The following is an 18086-nucleotide window of genomic DNA, read 5'->3' as shown; positions in this document are numbered from 1 at the left end:
GTGGATGTGAAGAGTCATCATGGCATCTGGCCAAGATGAAGAAAAAAAGAGATGATTCCGATCAGAGACAACGTCATCTATAAGGTACCTGAATGTAAATGTTTATTTGTGATACTAACTAATATTCATCAGTACTGAGGTTCCTGTATAGTCCACAGTCTGATTACTGATAACATTTCCCAGTATGTCTTTACCATTGTTAAAGATGTACTGGGAGTTGTAGGTTCATGCAATACAAATGTATATGAGACTGACCTAATATTACAATTGATGTACCATGTACTGATGGTGGTCTTGCTGGGGTTTAATGCTATGTTTCTGTACTGATGGGGTTATATGGATATCTTAATGTACTGCTGGTTGTTCTGGTGACGAATCTGTGTACTGCTGGTGGTTCTAGTTTTAAATCTGTGTACTGGTGGTTCTGATGAGGAATCTCTGTACTGCTGGTGGCTCTGGTGAGGTATTTCTGTACTGCTGGTGGTTATCATGCTGTGTTTCTGTTCTGATGGGAGTTTTAAATATATATTTCTGTACTGCTGGTGGTTTTGATGCTGTTTCTGCTCTGATGGTTGTTCTTTTATGTATTTCTGGTGATTGTATACCTATGCTGTTATTAGTTCTGATCCTGTACACAAGATATAATTCATAACTTGCAAGATTATGTTATACATGACTAAATTAACGAGGTTTTCCACTACTTTAACATTGATGACCTATCTTTAGGATAGGTCATCAATGTCTGATCGGACAGGGTTCGGCCCCCCTGCCAATCGACTGTTCCAGGTACCATAGGCAGCAGCAGATGACCGGAGTGCTCAATTTTGCTCCAACTTCTGAAAGTGGTCGTGGCTTGGTACTGCATATCCGCTCCTATTCAAATCAATGAGGCGGATGTACAGTACCCGGCATATTTATGCTCACATGACCATCCACTCTCACCACTGGCATGGGAGAATCCTAAAAGTGTGCAGAGCGTGCGTTGCGAGAATTCAGAAGTCTGCAGTTACCTAGAGTGACTGCAGACTTTCATCATAAACCTGGACAAGCCCTTTAATTATAATATTAAGCACTGAAGCTCAATCCTAACGGCGTGTAATACATTCACTGTCAGGATTCAGCTCTGCTCCCTGGTTCCTGCAGTCATCACATGGCCACTCCACTCATGTACAATTTTCATATTTAGTCATGTGACAATTCGCTTCTCTTTCTACTCTATTTTTTATTGAATATTGAGTGAGTTAGGAAAAGCAGCTCGTCTACATGTAACAAAGTGCCAATCATATATGAATGAGCAGTCATATGACGACTACCCAAACCACGGTGGGGGGGCGCCAAACAGAATTCTTGCCCTAGGTACCAGAAAGCTTAGGTACACCTCGGAGTACTATGCCTTTAAGCAATATGGGACCGCCCATATGATGATGTCATTTGAGACACACCTGTGGATGTATTGTAATGCACCTGAAACGCACTTCTTTGTGTAGCATCATGGGAAAGTCAGAAGAAATCAGCCAAGATCTCAGGAAGAGGATTGTGGACTTGCACAAATCTGGCTCATCCTTGGGTGCAATTTCCAAATCCCTGAAGGTGCCTTATTCATCTGTACAAACAATTATACGCAAGTACAAACAAGATGGGAATGTCCAGCCATCATACCGCTCAGGAAGGAGACGGGATCTGTGTACCAGAGAGGAGCGTGCTTTGGTCAGACATGTGCAGATCAACTTAAGAACAAAAGCAAAAGACCTTGTGAAGATGCTGGCGGAAGCTGGTAACATTGTGTCATTATCCACAGTGAAACGAGTACTATATCAACATGGGCTGAAAGGCCGCTCTGCAGGAAGAAGCCATTACTCCAAAAGAAACAGAAAAAAGCCACAATAACAATTAAAATTGAGCTGTTTGGCCATAATGACCATCGTTACGTTTGGAGGATAAAAGGGAGAAGCTTTGAAGAATAAGAACACCATCCCAACTGTGACACACGGGGGCGGCAGCATCATGTTGTGGGGTTGTTTTGCTGAAGGAGGGACTGGTGACTTCACACAATAGCTGGATCATGAGGAAAGAAGATTATGTGGCAATATTGAAGAACATCTCAAGACATCAGCCAGGAACTTAAAACTTGGGCGTAAATGGCTCTTCCAAATGGACAATGACCCGAAGCTTGTGCCAAACTGGTTACAAAGTGGCTTAAGGAGAACAAAGTCAATGTTTTGGAGTGGCCATCACAAAGCCCTGATCTCAATCCTATAGAAAATGTATGGGCAAAGCTGAAAAGGCCGGAGCGAGCGGCGACCTCCAAACATGGCTCGGCTACACCAGATCTGTCCGGAGGAATCAGCCCAAATTCCACCAACTATTGTAAGAAGTTTGTGGAAGGATCCAAAATGTTTCATCAAAGTCATACATATGTAAGGGCAATGCCACCAAATACTAATGACGTGGAGGGAAACATTTGACTTTGCAGAAAGTAATAAAAATGCCTTTAAAAAATTCTCTCTCTCATTATTCTGGCATTCGGCAAATATAAATAATTTGGCAGGGAACTGAGTTGAACTCATGATGTCACCGCTCGTCACTGCCCCTGCCTGCTCACATATATTCTGTGTAACCCGCTGCTGTGACCTCATGACATCATCTCAGTTCACAGCAGTCCTGATGAAGGGAGCTGAGTACTCCTAAAACGCGTAGACCTGTGCATGAAAATAAAGAAACATTAATCCTTCCATTGTTCCGGATTGGTCAATCGCACGGCTTTAAAATCCGATTTCTACATTTACCTTTCATCTGCTAAACCCGGGGCTGCAGCTATTCACCTGAACAATATTTGCGTTTATAGGGGTTGTGACTGGCACAACTCCTATAGGTGAGTTTGATTTTATTTATTACCCTTCCTTTATTGGGGTAAGACCCTATTTGCGCTTCTCTTCCACAGCTTTGCATATACTTTTATTAGATTATAGCAGACATGGATTAGGGATTTTGCAGGGAAATAAATTGGTGAATGAGGATGTCTTTTGTCTTTATTTATTTAATAAATTACTCTTTTTATGTCTTTCAGATTCATTTTTGGGGAATGTTGTGCGACCTGGCTATGGACCTTTTTCAAAAAAGTTTTTAAAATAAATTGGTGAACGATGGCTGTATGAGGGTTTTTTTTCCCATTTTTTTTTCTACTTTCAACTACTGGATTAGTAATGGGCGGTATCTTCTAGATGCCCACCCATTACTAATACCAGGGCTTGATGCCAGCTGTCATTTCACAGCTGACATCAACCTCATTTATTACCCAGTTTGCCACTGCACCAGGGTAACGGGTTGAGCTGATGCAAAGTGTCAGGATTGGCGCATCAAATGAATGCGCCACTTCTGGGGCAGCTGTGAGCTGCTATTTTTACTTTTACACTGGGGTGGGCCCAATAACCAATAGGCCTCCCCAGCCTGAGAATACCAGACCCAACTGTTAGCTTTGCCTTGGCTGGTGATCCAATTTGGAGGGGTGGGGACTCCATGTTTTTTTAATTATTATTTATTTCGTTTTAAATAATTTGAAACAACAGCATGGGGTGACCTCTGTTTTGGATTACCAGCCAAGGTAAAGCTGTGGTCTGCAGGCTGCAGCTGTCTGCTTTACCTTAGCTAGCTATCAAAAATAAGGGGGACTGCACGTCATTTTATAAAAAATTTGTTGATTATGGGCATAAAAACAAGGCTAAACATCCCACATGAAAGGCTTATAATATGACAGGGGGTGGGACATTAAATGTGTGTCTATCTGTCACAGCTATTCCTCTATCTATTATCTATATCTATCTATCTATCACAGCTATCGATCCCTCTATCTATCTATCCCTGTATCTATCTATCTATCTATCTATCCCTCTATCTATCTATCCCTCTATCTATCTATCCCTCTATCTATCTATCCATCCCTGTATCTATCTATCTCTCTATCTATCATCTATCTATCTATCCATCATCTATCTATCTATCCATCATCTATCTATCTATCTATCCCTCTATCTATCTATCTATCTATCTATCCCTCTATCTATCTATCTATCCATCATCTATCTATCTATCTATCCCTCTATCTATCTATCTATCCCTCTATCTATCTATCCCTCTATTTATCATCTATCTATCCCTCTATCTATCTATCCCTCTATCTATCTATCTATCTATCTATCCCTCTATCTATCCCTCTATCTATCATCTATCCCTCTATCTATCTATCCCTCTATCTATCTCTCTATCTATCCCTCTATCATCTATCTATCCCTCTATCTATCTATCTATCCCTCTATCTATCTCTCTATCTATCCCTCTATCATCTATCCCTCTATCTATCTATCTATCTCTCTATCTATCATCTATCCCTCTATGTATCATCTATCCCTCTATCTATCCCTCTATCTATCATCTATCCCTCTATGTATCATCTATCCCTCTATCTATCCCTCTATCTATCCCTCTATCTATCTATCTATCCATCTATCTATCCCTCTATCTATCTATCTATCTATCTATCTATCTATCCCTCTATCTATCTATCTATCCCTCTATCTATCTATCTATCTATCTATCTATCTATCTATCCCTCTATCTATCTATCCCTCTATCTATCTATCTATCTATCTATCTATCTATCTATCCCTCTATCTATCCCTCTATCTATCCCTCTATCAAATCAAATCAAATCAAATCAAATCAAATAAGCTTTATTGGCAGGACGAAATACAAATTAGTTTTGCCAAAGCAAGTGTACATTAGGGGCTGGGGCTGTGGGGATGGGGGGTGGGGACTGTAGGAAGGATGGATGGGGCACATCCAGGGTGGGGACTGTGGGGGCACTTCTAGGATGGGGGCTATGGAAGTCCATGGCTTATGATGGGGCATATCCACGGTGGGGACTGTGGTAACGGTGGATGGGACATATCCAGGGTGGGGATTGGGGGGCCACATCTGGGATGGGGGGCTATGGGAGTCCATGGCTTATCATAGTTCTCTTTCTCGAAGTCTATGGCATTCGCTCACATACCGCGCTGCTATCTCCACTGCGCTCTCTTCTTCCCCCAGCAGGATATATATTTTCTCTTCCTCCTTCATGGAGGTGAAATCCGGGAAGAGATGGGAGAGTCTCCTGAAGTGAGTGTCCCTCACTGCTGAGTACTTGGTGCAGTGTAGCAGGAGGTGGGTTTCATCCTCCAGGGCCTCCAGGTCACAGTGTTGGCACAGTCTGTCCTCCCTTGGCTTGTAGCTCTGCTTGTGTCGACCGGATTCGATGGCTAGACTGTGGGCACTGAGTCTATATCGGCTCAGGGTCCTGCGGTCTCTGGGGTCCGGGAGTTTCTCCAGATATGGGGCCAGTCTGTAGTCTCTCTGTAGTCTCTGGTACGTGGTCAGTTTCTGTGAGGTGTTGATGTCGGTCCTCCAGTCACTGACATACCTCTCCTGGCCCTCGTCTACCATCTTCCTGATTCTGGTTCTTGTCAGGCTGCTGTGATTGGTTATTTTGTCCAGTTGGGTTTGGGAGAGCTGTGCCAGGGGTCCTGGTTCATCTGGCCCACGTATATGTATCAGAGCTTTGTGGTGATGGGAGCTTGGATTGCTGCTCTGTAGGTGAGCCTGAAATGATAGTGACCTCTTCAGAGCTGCTAGGTGTAGAGGGAATCTGCCCAGCTCGGCTCGACAGGCACTGTTGGAGGTGCTTCGATGGACCTGGAGAAGGTGCTTACAGAATTCCAGGTGGAATATTTCTGTTGGGCTGGAATCCCACCTTGACCAATCTAGGTAAGTGTGAGGGCCCCAGACTTCGCTGCCGTACAGGAGGATTGGAGCAATGATGGAATCGAAGATTTTTAGCCAGACCCTCACTGGTGGCTTCAGATGATACAATTTCCTTCGGATGGCATAAAAGGTTTTGCAGGCCTTGTTTTTCAGGGTCTCTATGGCTTGTTTAAAGCTCCCTGACTGGTGAATTTCCAGGCCCAAGTAGGTGTATTTGTCTGTTCCTGTTAGAGTGCAGCCGTTTACGACAAATGAAGGATGCTGGTCAAATCTTCTTTTTCTCTTCTGGAACACCATGATGTTGGTTTTCTTTAGATTGATCGGTAGTGCCCATGTGGAGCTGAATTTCTCCAAAATTTGTAGGTTGTCTTGGAGACCTTTCTCGGTTGGTGACACCAGCAGTAGGTCATCTGCATAGAGCAAGAATTTCACCTGGGCGTCATGGAGTGTGAGACCTGGAGCGGGTGAAGATTCCAGAGCAGCAGCCAGCTCATTGATGTAAATATTGAAGAGCGTTGGACTTAGGCTGCAGCCCTGTCTGACTCCTCGGCTCTGCTGGAAATAAGCCGTTCTTCTACCGTTCACACTCACGCTGCAGAGGTTCTCGGTGTAGGAGCTTTTGATGACATCGTAGGTCTTTCCTCCTATTCCGCTTTCCAGCATTTTTAAGAACAAGCCCGGGTGCCACACTGAGTCAAAGGCCTTTTTAAAGTCTACAAAGCAGGCGTATATCTTCCCATGCTTTGTATTGTGGACGTGGCTCTGAATGAGACTGTGCAGGGTGTAGATGTGGTCCGTGGTGCGGTGGTTTGGCACGAACCCTGCTTGGCTTTTGCTCAGGACATTGTGCTCGGTAAGGAAACTGATGATCCTTTTGTTTAGGATGCTGTTGAACAGTTTTCCCAAGTTACTGCTGACACATATGCCTCTGTAGTTGGCAGGGTCATACCTGTCCCCACTCTTGTGGATCGGTGTAATGAGTCCTTGGTTCCAGGTACGAGGGAAGTAGCCAGCACTCAGCACAATGTTGAACAGTTTAACCATTGCAGCTTGAATTTCTGGTGGGCTGTACTTCAACATCTCTGGGGGGATTCCATCCAGACCACTAGATTTTTTACACTTTATGGAAGTGATTTTCTCTGCAACTTCCTGTAATGTAATTGGTGTGTCCAGTGGGTTTTGGAAGTTTTTGATTTTCTCTTCCATTGCCTTTAGTTTTGATGTTATGTTTTCCTGCTCTTGGCTTAGTCCTTCTTTTGGGATGTCTTTGTAGAGGTCTCTGAAGTACTGGAGCCAGATGTTGCCATTTTGGATATGGGTATCAGTCTTTTTCTTGCTCTTTGTGTCCATGTGGCTCCATATTTCCCAGAAGGAGTTGTCTTGGAGGGCGTCTTGGAGTTGGCTAAGTTTCGTAGAGATGTAGCTCTGCTTCTTACTCCTGAGGATGGTTTTGTACTGCTTTTGTATGGTGTCATAGGCTTCCCTCAGGTCTGGGTTGTTGGGGTCTCTGTGTTTATTGTTTGAGGCTGTTCTCAGGGTCTTTCGAACGGCTTTACACTCTTTGTCAAACCAACCATTGATCTGCTTTTCTTTTGGCCTCTTGTAGTTGACTTGTTTGAGGTCGGACAATTTGGCCATGGTGTGGAATATTTTGTTGAGGTCTTTTGCAGCTTGATTCACTCCTTCTGGGTTTGACTTGTACTTGTAGCTGTAGAAGTTGTGGAGCATCTCCTGTAATTCCGGTCTGTTGGGAGCCTCTTTATATTTTATTTCTGACGTCTTGGACCATTTATAGGATGGAGGTCGGTTGTAGAGGCTGCTCTGCTGTGGCTTTTGTGTGGATGGTTTCTCTGTAGATTTCATGTACAGGAGAAGTTGGCTGTGGTCTGACAGGTGCGTTTGTGGGGTGACTATGAAGGCGCTAATATTTGCCGGGTCCATATCTGTAATGGCGTAGTCTACTACACTCCTTCCTACATGGGAGTTTAGTGTATATCTTCCCAGTGAGTCTCCCTTTGTACGTCCATTAAGAATATGAAGACCTAAACTTTTACATAAGTTCAGGAGCTTTTTGCCACTTTTGTTGACTGTACTGTCATAGCTGTTTCTCTCTGAGTGTTCTGAGTCGTGACTGTCGTTCTCTGCCCCAAATATGTAGATGTTTCCATCTGTGGTCAGAAAGTCTTTTTCTCTCCCTGTTCTTGCATTGAGGTCTCCAAAGATCAGAACTTTGCCCAGGACCTGATAATGGGTGGCTTCTTCTTGTAAGATCTCAAAGCTGTCTGGATTGAAGTAGGGGGACTCTGGCGGTGGTATATAGGTGGTGCAGAGGTAGACATCGGACTGAGAGGTGAGGATGGAGCTGCTGATTCTGATCCATATGTGGCTGCCTCCTCTCTTCACTGGTGTGATGTACTGGTGGAGCTCTTCTTTATACCAGATCAATATTCCTCCTGAGCAGCGGCCCTGTTTGGTGTTTTTATTTTTAAGGGCAGGGACAGAGATTTCCCTGTATCCGATTGGCACCAGAGATTCGTTTTCAGCTCTGGTCCATGTTTCCAGGAGGATCTGAATGTCTATATCTATCTATCCCTCTATCTATCTATCCCTCTATCTATCTATCCCTCTATCTATCCCTCTATCTATCTATCTATCTATCCCTCTATCTATCCATCTATCTATCTATCCCTCTATCTATCTATCCCTCTATCTATCTATCTATCCCTCTATCTATCTATCTATCCCTCTATCTATCCCTCTATCTATCTATCTATCTATCTATCCCTCTATCTATCTATCCCTCTATCTATCTATCTATCCCTCTATCTATCTATCTTTCCCTCTATCTATCTATCTATCCCTGTATCTATCTATCCCTCTATCTATCTATCTATCTATCTATCCCTCTATCTATCTATCTATCCCTCTATCTATCTATCTTTCCCTCTATCTATCTATCTATCCCTCTATCTATCTATCTATCTATCCCTCTATCTATCTATCTATCTATCCCTCTATCTATCTATCTATCCCTCTATCTATCTATCTATCCCTCTATCTATCTATCTATCCCTCTATCTATCTATCTATCCCTCTATCTATCTATCTATCCCTCTATCTATCTATCTATCCCTCTATCTATCTATCTATCTATCCCTCTATCTATCTATCTTTCCCTCTATCTATCTATCTATCTATCCCTCTATCTATCTATCTATCTATCCCTCTATCTATCTATCTATCTATCCCTCTATCTATCTATCTTTCCCTCTATCTATCTATCTATCCCTCTATCTATCTATCTATCTATCCCTCTATCTATCTATCTTTCCCTCTATCTATCTATCTATCTATCCCTCTATCTATCTATCTATCTATCCCTCTATCTATCTATCTATCTATCCCTCTATCTATCTATCTATCTATCCCTCTATCTATCTATCTATCTATCCCTCTATCTATCTATCTATCTATCCCTCTATCCATCCCTCTATCCCTCTATCTATCTATCTATCCCTCTATCTATCTATCTATCCCTCTATCTATCCCTCTATCTATCCCTCTATCTATCCCTCTATCTATCCCTCTATCTATCCCTCTATCTATCTATCTATCCCTCTATCTATCTATCTATCCCTCTATCTATCTATCCCTCTATCTATCTATCTATCCCTCTATCTATCTATCTATCCCTCTATCTATCTATCCCTCTATCTATCTATCCCTCTATCTATCTATCCCTCTATCTATCTATCTATCTATCTATCCCTCTATCTATCTATCTATCCCTCTATCTATCTATCCCTCTATCTATCTATCCATCTATCCCTCTATCTATCTATCCCTCTATCTATCTATCCATCTATCCCTCTATCTATCTATCCCTCTATCTATCTATCCCTCTATCTATCTATCCCTCTATCTATCCCTCTATCTATCCCTCTATCTATCCCTCTATCTATCCCTCTATCTATCCCTCTATCTATCTATCTATCTATCTATCTATCTATCTATCTATCTACAACGGAGCCATATTTTTCATGCAGATGCGAGTGAACCCTTAATTTAAAAAATGGACCACGAAAGGTATCTGTTTCCTAATGGAGCCGTTAAAAATGCAAACAGATCTGGGCAAAAGTTATCCATTTTGGAAAATCCCTTAACACATCAGTGTAAAAATTCACATGTTGCATGGTCTGTTTTGCACGTCTGTGTGTCCGTGGGTATCATCCATGTGACTGGTACCGGAAAAAAGCGTATGACACTGAAATGAATGCTTTTTAATGTGTAAAAAATGTGCAAAGACAGAGAGAGACAGAGAGAGACAGAGAGAGACAGAGAGAGACAGAGAGAGACAGCTAGTGAGGGGCTCCCACTTCCAGAAATTTACCACCCATAGCCCGGGCTTTCCATCCATGGATGAGGACATGAAACTCCGCTTCCTACTGGGGGAAGAGGAATCAATGGTGGAGATCGCCGCCCAATATGTCACCACATGTCATAAGCTGAGGGGAACCTAAGACCCCTAAATGGACTGTCAGAGCCCAAATTGTGCCCCCCAACTCCCCATAACCCTGATCCCCTCCCACCACACTTACTGTATTTCTCTTGCTTTGGCAACACTAATTGTATTTTGGTCCTGCCAATAAAGCATATTTGAGACAGAGAAAGACAGAGAAAGACAGAGAAAGACAGAGAAAGACAGAGAAAGACAGAGAAAGACAGAGAAAGACAGAGAAAGACAGAGAAAGACAGAGAAAGACAGAGAAAGACAGAGAAAGACAGAGAAAGACAGAGAAAGACAGAGAAAGACAGAGAAAGACAGAGAAAGACAGAGAAAGACAGAGAAAGACAGAGAAAGACAGAGAAAGACAGAGAAAGACAGAGAAAGACAGAGAAAGACAGAGAAAGACAGAGAAAGACAGAGAAAGACAGAGAAAGACAGAGAAAGACAGAGAAAGACAGAGAAAGACAGAGAAAGACAGAGAAAGACAGAGAAAGACAGAGAAAGACAGAGAAAGACAGAGAAAGACAGAGAAAGACAGAGAAAGACAGAGAAAGACAGAGAAAGACAGAGAAAGACAGAGAAAGACAGAGAAAGACAGAGAAAGACAGAGAAAGACAGAGAAAGACAGAGAAAGACAGAGAGAGACAGAGAGAGACAGAGAGAGACAGAGAGAGACAGAGAGACAGAGAGAGACAGAAAGACAGAGAGAGACAGAGAGACAGAAAGACAGAGAGAGACAGAGAGACAGAGAGACAGAGAGACAGAGAGACAGAGAGACAGAAAGACAGAGAGACAGAAAGACAGAGAGACAGAAAGACAGAAAGACAGAAAGACAGAAAGACAGAAAGACAGAAAGACAGAAAGACAGAAAGACAGAAAGACAGAAAGACAGAAAGACAGAAAGACAGAAAGACAGAAAGACAGAAAGACAGAAAGACAGAAAGACAGAGAGACAGAGAGACAGAGAGACAGAGAGACAGAGAGACAGAGAGACAGAAAGACAGAAAGACAGAAAGACAGAAAGACAGAAAGACAGAAAGACAGAAAGACAGAAAGACAGAAAGACAGAAAGAGCTTGTACAGATATTTAACAGAATTAATAAATAACACTGGGGAACGCAATTTTTTAGGAGTTAGGTCAGACAATTGTTCTTAATTAATTTTTGGTTGCTGAATCCAGAAATGATCTCAGTTTTTCTCTATCACGTCAAGTTTTTGAACTATAGGATTTTTGTCTTCTCAAAAATATGTAAACTACTGTACCTAAAAAGTGTTTTTTTTTATATTGATAATTATGAGGTATTGGGAGCTGCACATACCTCTCACCACGGTCTCAGTTGTGACTACTCTTACAAGTTGCCACGTAGCTCTATATGAGTCGAATTGTACTCAGATAACGAGTCTTATTACAGAAATCAGTGCAATTGTGCTTCTATGGCAGGAAGTTAAGGAGGAAAAACTTGACGTGATAGAAAAAAACTGACTACATTTTTGGAATCAGCATGCCAATGTTAGTATAAATCAGCTCAAAAACCTAACTCAACAGAAATTTTTTTTCAAATTGTTCCCCAGTGAAAAAACAAAATGACATGACATCTGTCACGCTGTACTCTAAGATGTACAATAGCAGTACAGCGCAGTAATGTGGGACACAGGATTCCTGAAACTATCTGAGAAGGTAGGTAGCTGGTAAACCACTACGGGGCGTAAAAGTGGAGGAAACGTATGAGCAGGGAATTCCCTAGCAGAGGTAATACTAGTCAAGCCCACCAGATGGCAGTAGAATCGTCAGAAAGCCGTGTCACAACATGAGGTCTTGTAAGTACACAAGGGCAAAGTCTAAACGTAGTCAGAGGGAAGCAAATAGTCAGTAGCCGGGAAATCAGAGCCTAGAAGCGAGGGGGAGTGGGAAGACAAGACAGAATAAAGGTAAACAGATAAGGAACGAACAGGGAGACAGCGGGAGAGACACTGATGGAAACAGACAACAGAGGAGGTTACCAGGTCAGGTGAACACGGAGGTCAGGAGGGGGCAGGGCAGACAACAGGTCACTCAAGAGCAGAACACAGCAGAGCCAGAAGTATCACTGGCGAAGTCCAAGCGAAACAGTGCCCTAATAAAGCAGCCTGACCTCCAGAACGAGGCAGAAAGGATTAACCCCTAACGTGACCTGCATCAGATGTGAAACTAAAAAAAGGCTCAGCTCCAGCTGAGCCAGGAGTCAATCATGACAAGATCACCCTGAATTTCCATATCCAGCACAGGAATACCTGCAGGCTGCAACCCTCAGCTGTCTGCTGTACCTTGGCTGGTTTTGAAAAATAGAGATCTCACGCTGTTTTTTATAGTTATGTGAACAAATGGGGTCCCCCCATTTTTTTTAAAAACCAGCCAAGAGATAGCAGACAACTGGAGGCTGAATACACCCCTATCAAAAAGAAAACTATCTTTTTGAGGTTTGCTACTGATATTATTGGGGCAGGAAAATCCATAGTTATTTGGCCCTTCCCAGCCTAAGAATAGCAGCCCACAACCGCCCTGTAAGCGCAGAGTTTTCTAAAAAAAAAAAAAAAACAACACCCTAGGTGTTGTGCCCACAGGTTGGTTTTCTTTTAGTGTTTTTTCTAGTGTTTTTCCTTGCTTTTTTTTAATCAATAAAAGCAAGGAAAACTCATCCCAGCAAAGTCCATGAGAATAGTGACTTGCTGTGCAGACGTTGCTTCTGTTTCAGTTGCTTTTTTGTTGCTGAAAAATCAACATGTCAATTGTTTAAATAAGAACAGCTTATAAATATCCCTTCAGGCTATATGCCCCAAAAAAGCTGCTTTTTCATGCTTCTTTTCATGCTTTCATGCTTTTTTTTTCTTGCTTCTTTTCATGTTTTCATGCTTTTTTATGCTTCTTTTCATGCTTTTTTAGGCTTTCATGCTTTTTTCCATGCTTCTTTTCATGTTTTTTTCATGCTTCTTATCATGCTTTCATTCATGCTTCTTTTCATGCTTTTTTCATGCTTGCATGCTTTTTTCCAGGACGCCACATGACAGCACGGTAGGAGTTGCTCCTTTGACCTTTACAGGGACAGGAAACGCAAGAGTTTAAAAGCCCCTCCCCATCCCCCTCTCCTCAGTGTTTTTCCTGTCCCTGTACAGGACGGACGCAAGTCTTACCGTCGGGATGTACGGGGTCCAGGCGGATCGGGGGGGTCTTGCTCTCTCGTTCCGGCCTGTCAAGCAGCCCCTGGCCGACACCTCTAAAGGAGAGGTCCCTCAGCCGGCCGGTGGAGCAGGAGTTCCCGGCAAAAGCCGCTTCCCTCAGGTGAGGGCTCTCGGCATCCCGCTGTCTGCCGCGGCCATGTGGCACGTCCGGGTGTGCGCGCCATGCGTTCCAGCCTGACACGCACGCTGACGCATGTGCAGTGCAAAGACTTCCGCATTTCCTGGTCGGAATATGGCGGCGCCCTGGAAGGCGGCGTGTGATCCAGGACGGAACACTCGAGGCGGGAACGGGCCCTGTCGTCGCCCAAACAGGTATCAAACCTTGGGAACGGGGAAATGTGCATTCTGTGTGTTTCTGTATAACGGCCTACTCACTGCTTCTTACAATGGATGAAGGTGACAGGTCAGATGCTAGCCCCCCTGACGAGTCCCAGGGTCACGTAAGTGCAGGTGCGTCAGGAATCTGGCCTTTAGTGGTGTGGGTAGAGCCTGATTCTGTCTCCCCTTCCTTTAGGATTCTTCCACGGCTCGCACCGGCACTATCCCTAAAAAAAAACAAAAAAAAAAAGTTCAGAGGAAGTTGGCCAGAATAAAAAAGTGCGCAGTCTGTCATTCACATCTGTCAGAATCCTGCACTAACATTAGGAATTTAGGCTTGGAACTTTCTAAGTAGATTATGCTGCATGGTGAGGTGCTGCCTCATGTTTTGCTGGGTTCAGCAGACCTCATGTTTAAGTTCAGAATTACCTGTTGATGGAACCTTATGGGGTTCCTCCTGTTGTGGTTTAATAACACATTTGATTCCACTATTATCTCACCAGACCGGGTTCTGTCTGATTTACTCCTTCTATAGGAGGGAAAATTGTGGATATAACTAGAGATGAGCGAACCGGTCGCGGTTCGGCTCGAGGTTGGTTCGCCGAACGGACCTCCCGTTCGAGTTCGGTTCGTCGAACGTTCGACGAACCGAACTCGAACTGCATAGGAAACAATGGCAGGCAATCACAAACACAGAAAAACACCTAGAAAACACCCTCAAAGGTGTCCAAAAGGTCACAAACAACTCACAACACATGGGAAAGTGACAAGGACATATACTCATGCGAAAACAAAAGAGCTGGACAAGGAAAAAGAGGAGGACACACAGATATATGAGTATATGCAAGGAAACATGCCATTATTGTGCAACTTGAGCCCTGCTCATTCTTGGCTTCCAATCTTGATAAATTGCCTGAGCTCGCCACGTACGTCTTGGGGATCTTGTCGTGTCCTGCAGCCAGCGTTCTCTCGGAACCTGTCTTCAGTGCTGCTGTGGGTCTGCTGGCAGATAAGCACACGTGTCTGTCCACTGACAATGTGGACATGGCTCTCAGAGGACTTTTCTTCCCCGGGGTCAGCCAGGGGACGGGAAAGGCACGCGTATTTTTGAGAGTGCTTCATGCAAAGCATCTTTTTCTTTTTCAAAAGGGGGCTCAACCGATGCCAGTCAAGTGGGGTGTGTGTGGCCCAGTGAGTGGCAACAAGGGAGACTGTGGTTGGAGTCCCCTCGCTGTGTTTCTAAAAGAACCAAGATGAACAAGTCATGGCTCTCAGAGGACTTTTCTTCCCCGGGGTCAGCCAGGGGACGGGAAAGGCACGCGTATTTTTGAGAGTGCTTCATGCAAAGCATCTTTTTCTTTTTCAAAAGGGGGCTCAACCGATGCCAGTCAAGTGGGGTGTGTGTGGCCCAGTGAGTGGCAACGAGGGAGACTGTGGTTGGAGTCCCCTCGCTGTGTTTCTAAAAGAACCAAGATGAACAAGTCATGGCTCTCAGAGGACTTTTCTTCCCCGGGGTCAGCCAGGGGACGGGAAAGGCACGCGTATTTTTGAGAGTGCTTCATGCAAAGCATCTTTTTCTTTTTCAAAAGGGGGCTCAACCGATGCCAGTCAAGTGGGGTGTGTGTGGCCCAGTGAGTGGCAACGAGGGAGACTGTGGTTGGAGTCCCCTCGCTGTGTTTCTAAAAGAACCAAGATGAACAAGTCATGGCTCTCAGAGGACTTTTCTTCCCCGGGGTCAGCCAGGGGACGGGAAAGGCATGCGTATTTTTGAGAGTGCTTCATGCAAAGCATCTTTTTCTTTTTCAAAAGGGGGCTCAACCGATGCCAGTCAAGTGGGGTGTGTGTGGCCCAGTGAGTGGCAACGAGGGAGACTGTGGTTGGAGTCCCCTCGCTGTGTTTCTAAAAGAACCAAGATGAACAAGTCATGGCTCTCAGAGGACTTTTCTTCCCCGGGGTCAGCCAGGGGACGGGAAAGGCACGCGTATTTTTGAGAGTGCTTCATGCAAAGCATCTTTTTCTTTTTCAAAAGGGGGCTCAACCGATGCCAGTCAAGTGGGGTGTGTGTGGCCCAGTGAGTGGCAACGAGGGAGACTGTGGTTGGAGTCCCCTCGCTGTGTTTCTAAAAGAACCAAGATGAACAAGTCATGGCTCTCAGAGGACTTTTCTTCCCCGGGGTCAGCCAGGGGACGGGAAAGGCACGCGTATTTTTGAGAGTGCTTCATGCAAAGCATCTTTTTCTTTTTCAAAAGGGGGCTCAACCGATGCCAGTCAAGTGGGGTGTGTGTGGCCCAGTGAGTGGCAACGAGGGAGACTGTGGTTGGAGTCCCCTCGCTGTGTTATACATGCTTTTAAAAGGGCATGACATGGCTTGGAGGTTGACTTTCATAAAATGCAAACTGTTGGCTACCAAAATGCTGCCTTTCCAACAACTGTGGTTATAGGCAATGAGGAACATACTGATGAAGATGAGACGCAGATACCCGATTGGGATGACAACTTAAATATTCGGTCAGGGCAAGAAGAAACTCGGTCTGAGGGGGAGGGGAGTGCAAACACAACAATTGATGATGAAGTTCTAGATCCCACCTACTGTCAACCCACAGTCAGACACTCGAGGAGGTCAATAGAGGCGGTGGAGGAGGATGCAACCGACGTCGAAGTAACCTGGCGCCTTCCTGGACACAGTCGGAGCACTGGTAGCACGTCTACAACTGCATCCTCAGCCACCACTCTGCCTCTGAGCATTATTCAGGGTGGATCAACAGGTCGCATGGCCTCTAAGCCTTGCCTAGCCTGGTCCTTTTTTGACATAAAAAAAGATCGGCCAAATTATGTGATCTGTAACATTTGCCATGGTTATCTTAGTAGAGGTCAAAACCTCAGCAGTTTGACAACTTCTTCCATGAATCGTCACATGAATAAATATCATATGGCCTGGTGGGAAGCTCACCGTGCTGCAATGCGGCCTAGTGGAGCCAACCATCCACCGCCTGCCCCTTCCAGGGCATCCGCGCGCTCGTCATCTTCTAGGACTGTGGGGACAGCTGTCACACCTGTTTTTCCACCCACAACTTCCACCACTGTAACCGCAACAGGCAGTTTGCTTGGTAGGTCGTCAGTTGGTTTGGAAGGGGAAACAAGTGAGTGTGTACAGCTCTCTCAGACATCGATAGCACCAACTTTGGATGAAGGCAACATCATGTCTCCGCCTGCACTTTCCTCCCAAAGCTGCATTTTTCCAGGGACACCCTACTCAACACCGTCTACACACAGCAGCCAGATCTCTGTCCCTCAGATGTGGTCAAATAAAAGGCCACTTCCTTCGACCCATGACAAAGCGAAGAGGTTGACTCTATCCCTCTGTAAGCTGTTGGCTACAGAAATGCTGCCTTTCTGCCTAGTGGACACACAGGATTTTAGAGACCTTATATCTGTCGCTGTGCCCCAGTACCAGATGCCTAGTCGCCACTACTTCTCTAAGAAAGGTGTGCCCGCGCTACACCAGCATGTCGCACACAATATCACCGCTTCCTTGAGAAACTCTGTGTGTGAACGGGTGAATTTCAGCACCGATACTTGGACCAGTAAGCATGGACAGGGACGTTACATGTCGCTGACTGGGCACTGGGTAACTATGGTGATAGATGGTGAAGGGTCTGCTGCACAAGTCTTGCCGTCCCCACGACTTGTGTGTCAATCCTCTGTCTGTCCAAGTTCCGCCACTGCTTCTGCATCCTCCACCTCATCTGGGTCCTCCACCTCCGCCCCAAGCCTGCCTGGTCAGGCCACCAGCGTTCTCACTGCGCAGAAGGAATCACGCACCCCTCATTACTATGCTGGCAGCAGAGCGCAACGGCATCAGGCGGTCTTTAGCTTGACATGTCTTGGGAATAAGAGTCACACAGCTGAGGAGTTGTGGTCAGCTCTGCGGTCCGAGTTTAATAAATGGTTGTCTCCACTCAACCTGCAGCCTGGTAAGGCCGTGTGCGACAATGCTGCAAACCTGGGTGCGGCCCTTCGCCTGGGCAAGGTGACACACGTGCCTTGTATGGCTCACGTGTTGAACCTTGTTGTCCAGCAATTTTTAACACACTATCCCGGCCTAGATGGCCTTCTGACCAGGGCACGGAAACTGTCTGCAGTGCTCACTTCCGCCGTTCAAGCGCCGCAGCTGAGCGACTTGCATCGCTCCAGAAGTCTTTCGGCCTGCCGGTTCATCGCCTGAAATGCGATGTGGCGACACGCTGGA

The sequence above is a fragment of the Anomaloglossus baeobatrachus genome, chromosome 2 (genome assembly GCF_048569485.1).
Source record: "Anomaloglossus baeobatrachus isolate aAnoBae1 chromosome 2, aAnoBae1.hap1, whole genome shotgun sequence".
NCBI lineage: Eukaryota > Metazoa > Chordata > Amphibia > Anura > Aromobatidae > Anomaloglossus > Anomaloglossus baeobatrachus.
The sequence above is the reverse complement of the archived record's forward strand: the minus strand, read 5'-3'. Positions refer to the sequence as shown.